Genomic DNA, 5,653 nt, shown 5'->3' with positions numbered 1-5,653 from the left:
TTTTTTTTTTTTTTTTTTTTTTTTTTTTTTTTTTTTTTTTTTTCAGATGAATTGCGTTTTGTGCTCCATCAGACAGATGGCTGTTGGTGTGAACTGCACAAAACTTCTGAGAGTAAATAAGGAGGGAGCATTATGGTTTGGGTAATGTTTCCATGGTATTTCCTGACTGATCTCATCATTCTGAAAGGCACAGTGGATCAACACAAGGGTTTCTATATCCTTGTGGACAGTGTCCAGCCCTATATGCAGGTTTTCTCTGGCCACGATGACCGTCTTCCAGCAGGACAATGCAGCATGGCGCACAGTGTGTGCATGCGTAGTTGTAGGAGCACCAGGATGAGTTTACAATACTGCTCTAGCCACCAACTTCCTCATATTCGGTTGGATCACCTTGGTTGGGTTGTATGCACCATCGATCCTCAACTGAGAATGTAGTGCAGCTGGTCACGGCACTAGAGTCGGCAAGGCTCCACATCTGTATCAATAGCTTCCAGAACCTCATTGACTGTCTTTCTGCATGACTCACAGCAATCCTCACTACAGAAAGTGGTTATTTATATTTTTGACTTGTGGTCACATTGATGTAACTGGACTTGGAATATTTGACATTTATCTATTTAAATGCTGGTGGAAGAAAACACAGTCGAGAAAAATATATATTCTTATATTTTATGTACACTGCCACTTCAATTTACAAACCATAATAAATATTTCATGTGTTGGTTTTATTTTTATGTACAGTTTAGTGTCAACCTATTTTTCTACTTGTGTATACCTGTCCCAGTAAACTAAGTTAATTATTCAACAGTAAAATTTTATTGGAGTCTGACAATAAACTGGCAGAAAAATAAAAAAAGGAAATCAACACCAAGAAGGCATAAACGAAAGTTGGTAGGCATGTTTCTACAGCTGAAAGATTTCCTGACAGAATGCCCTTTTTTAACCACTTATGTTGTCAGTTGCGTTTGGACATCTGAGTTATCAGCAGTTGTAGCAAATGATGTAAGGGCTCGTGACAGTGTTTTTCTTTTTATCCATCTTTGCAATGTGGCAAAGGCCATTTAATTTTTTAGTTCATGACCTCCGTTTATGGCGTATTTTATAGACCTCCCTGTTTTTAGCTGTCTTCTCTTCTGTCAGTTGTGATTAACGTGTAGTCGTTATTAACTCCTCTCCTGTCTTCATGTTCTACTGTTCTGATGTGAGTGCGTATGATCCTAGTTGTTTTTGTGTCCTAAAACAAAAGCAAACATCTGAATGACGACGTCCATTCGTGCTGGTAGTGCCACTGTAAGGTTGCAGTTCAGGTTGGCTTTAAATTCATGCAGTAACAGTTTTGAGTGTTTGTTACCTTTCAACTTGGATGTGGTGAGTTGATGTTAATCAAGAATGCCTTGAAGGCATCAAAGATGCCATTATCAACGCTTCACTGAGTTTGATATGGTTGTGTAACAAGCCTACGAGAAGGCGAATGTCCCTTCTGTGACATTGCAGAAAGACTCAGCAGGAGTATAGCCACTGTACATGATTGCTAGCAGCTGGTCGCAAGAAGACCCAGCTCTGAACAGCCATGTGGCACAACTGGGGGAAGACAACTATGAATGGCATATGGGTCTGCTGTATCGTACTGCTTCTGCAGCAGCATATGGAGGAACAGTGACACAACGAATTGTTACAAGTCCTGTAGTGTGCTTTCCACTGACACCAAACCACCATCATTTGTGACTTCAGTGGTGTTACGTGAGAGCTCATTGGAGAGCAAGGTAGAGCTCTGTTGTGTTTTCTGATGAAAACTGATTCTGGCTCAATGCCAGAGATGGTTGTGTATTGGTTAGAAGTCGTGCAGATGAGGGCCTGCAACCTGACCTTTATTGTGTGCTAGACACACACAACCTACAGCTGGAGCTCTGCTGTGTGGTGCAATTTCATATGACAGCAGGAGCACTCTCACAGTTATCCCACGGGACCTAACTAAATTTGTATGTCAGTCTGGTGATTTGACCTGGTGTTCTGCCATTCGTGGATAGAATTCCAGGGGGTGTTTGCCAACATTATAACGCTTCTCCACATACCACTATTGTAACCCAGCATGCTCTACAGTGTGTGTACATGTTGCCTTGGCCTGCTTGGTCACCATGTGCGTCTCTAGTGTAGCACATATGGGACATCATCAGATGACAACTCCTGTGTCATCCACACACAGCATTAATCATCCTTGTATTGACCAACCAAGTGCAACAGGCATGGACCTCCATACCACAGGTGACATTCGGCACCCATCCAACACACTGCATGCTTGCGTTTAGCATTCAGTGCACCAGCATCTCACATTTAAGTGAAATGGTGATCTTGCAATGTTAATAACTCGGATATGTAATGTAGACAAATGTGTTCCCGAAATTTCATTACTCCACATTAATTACTTTTTGGTGGTGTGATTATGTTCAATCAGTGTATAGAAGCACAGCAGAGGAGATTGGGAAATGATTCTAGTGAGGATACAGGCTACAAAGGGTAATTCCACTGACAAAAATTACTTTGACAGTCGGTGCCTGTGAATGAGCAATTTGAAAACGGCAAAAGTGGTTTCACCGTTTGTCTGCTACTATCATTAGCATCTGTGGAAAATGGTTGAACAGTGAAACCACAATGAGATTTTCACTCTGCAGCGGTGTGTGCGCTGATATGAAACTTCCTGGCAGATTAAAACTGTGTGCCCGACCGAGACTCGAACTCGGGACCTTTGCCTTTCGCGGGCAAGTGCTCTACCATCTGAGCTACCGAAGCACGACTCACGCCCGGTACTCACAGCTTTACTTCTCCCAGTACCTCATCTCCTACCTTCCAAACTTTACAGAAGCTCTCCTGCGAACCTTGCAGGACTAGCACTCCTGAAAGAAAGGATATTGCGGAGACATGGCTTAGCCACAGCCTTGGGGATGTTTCCAGAATGAGATTTTCACTCTGCAGCGGAGTGTGCGCTGATATGAAACTTCCTGGCAGATTAAAACTGTGTGCCCGACCGAGACTCGAACTCGGGACCTTTGCCTTTCGCGGGCAAGTGCTCTACCATCTGAGCTACCGAAGCACGACTCACGCCCGGTACTCACAGCTTTACTTCTCCCAGTACCTCGTCTCCTACCTTCCAAACTTTACAGAAGCTCTCCTGCGAACCTTGCAGGACTAACACTCCTGAAAGAAAGGATATTGCGGAGACATGGCTTAGCCACAGCCTTGGGGATGTTTCCAGAATGAATTTTCACTCTGCAGCGGAGTGTGCGCTGATATGAAACTTCCTGGCAGATTAAAACTGTGTGCCCGACCGAGACTCGAACTCGGGACCTTTGCCTTTCGCGGGCAAGTGCTCTACCATCTGAGCTACCGAAGCACGACTCACGCCCGGTACTCACAGCTTTACTTCTCCCAGTACCTCGTCTCCTACCTTCCAAACTTTACAGAAGCTCTCCTGCGAACCTTGCAGGACTAGCACTCCTGAAAGAAAGGATATTGCGGAGACATGGCTTAGCCACAGCCTTGGGGATGTTTCCAGAATGAGATTTTCACTCTGCAGCGGAGTGTGCGCTGATATGAAACTTCCTGGCAGATTAAAACTGTGTGCCCGACCGAGACTCGAACTCGGGACCTTTGCCTTTCGCGGGCAAGTGCTCTACCATCTGAGCTACCGAAGCACGACTCACGCCCGGTACTCACAGCTTTACTTCTCCCAGTACCTCGTCTCCTACCTTCCAAACTTTACAGAAGCTCTCCTGCGAACCTTGCAGGACTAGCACTCCTGAAAGAAAGGATATTGCGGAGACATGGCTTAGCCACAGCCTTGGGGATGTTTCCTTTCTTTCAGGAGTGCTAGTCCTGCAAGGTTCGCAGGAGAGCTTCTGTAAAGTTTGGAAGGTAGGAGACGAGGTACTGGGAGAAGTAAAGCTGTGAGTACCGGGCGTGAGTCGTGCTTCGGTAGCTCAGATGGTAGAGCACTTGCCCGCGAAAGGCAAAGGTCCCGAGTTCGAGTCTCGGTCGGGCACACAGTTTTAATCTGCCAGGAAGTTTCATATCAGCGCACACTCCGCTGCAGAGTGAAAATCTCATTCTGGAAACATCCCCAAGGCTGTGGCTAAGCCATGTCTCCGCAATATCCTTTCTTTCAGGAGTGCTAGTCCTGCAAGGTTCGCAGGAGAGCTTCTGTAAAGTTTGGAAGGTAGGAGATGAGGTACTGGGAGAAGTAAAGCTGTGAGTACCGGGCGTGAGTCGTGCTTCGGTAGCTCAGATGGTAGAGCACTTGCCCGCGAAAGGCAAAGGTCCCGAGTTCGAGTCTCGGTCGGGCACACAGTTTTAATCTGCCAGGAAGTTTCAGTGAAACCACAAGTAAGCGACAAGGTGTTGGATGTCCACCTCATCACAGGGCATGCAGGTTGGAGGTTTGCTCATTTGGTAAAACAAGGTTTGTTGCATTCTGAAGAGAACCTGATGTCAGCATGAAGCGGATGCTGGCACACGTTTTTCAGGGCACACCATTCAACACACAATCTACATCTACATTTATACTCCACAAGCCACCCAACGGTGTGTGGCGGAGGGCACTTTACGTGCCACTATCATTACCTCCCTTTCCTGTTCCAGTCGCGTATGGTTCGCGAGAAGAATGACTGTCTGAAAGCTTCCGTGCGCGCTCTAATCTCTAATTTTACATTCGTGATCTCCTCGGGAGGTATAAGTAGGGGGAAGCAATATATTCGATACCTCATCCAGAAATGCACCCTCTCGAAACCTGGCGAGCAAGCTACACCGCGATGCAGAGTGCCTCTCTTGCAGAGTCTGCCACTTGAGTTTGTTAAACATCTCCGTAACGCTATCACGGTTACCAAATAACCCTGTGACAAAACGCGCCGCTCTTCTTTGGATCCTCTCTATCTCCTCTGTCAACCCGATCTGGTACGGATCCCACACTGATGAGCAATACTCAAGTATAGGTCAAACGAGTGTTTTGTAAGCCACCTCCTTTGTTGATGGACTACATTTTCTAAGGGCTCTCCCAATGAATCTCAACCTGGTACCCGCCTTACCAACTATTAATTTTATATGATCATTCCACTTCAAATCGTTCCGCACGCATACTCCTAGATATTTTACAGAAGTAACTGCTACCATTGTTTGTTCCGTTATCATATAATCATACAATAAAGGATCCTTCTTTCTATGTATTCGCAATACATTACATTTGTCTATGTTAAGGGTCAGTTGCCACTCCCTGCACCAAGTGCCTATCCACTGCAGATCTTCCTGCATTTCGCTACAATTTTCTAATGCTGCAACTTCTCTGTATACTACAGCATCATCCGCGAAAAGCCGCATGGAACTTCCGACACTATCTACTAGGTCATTTATATATATTGTGAAAAGCAATGGTCCCATAACACTCCCCTGTGGCACGGCAGAGGTTACTTTGTCTGTAGACGTCTCTGCATTGATAACAACATGATGTGTTCTGTTTGCTAAAAACTCTTCAATCCAGCCACACAGCTGGTCTGATATTCCGTAGATTCTTACTTTGTTTATCAGGCGACAGTGCGGAACTGTATCGAATGCCTTCCGGAAGTCAAGAAAAATAGCATCTACCTGGGAGCCTGTATCTAATATTTTC

This window comes from Schistocerca cancellata, chromosome 1, assembly GCF_023864275.1.
Source record: "Schistocerca cancellata isolate TAMUIC-IGC-003103 chromosome 1, iqSchCanc2.1, whole genome shotgun sequence".
NCBI classification, from domain to species: Eukaryota; Metazoa; Arthropoda; class Insecta; order Orthoptera; family Acrididae; genus Schistocerca; species Schistocerca cancellata.
Note: the sequence above shows the minus strand (reverse complement) of the source record.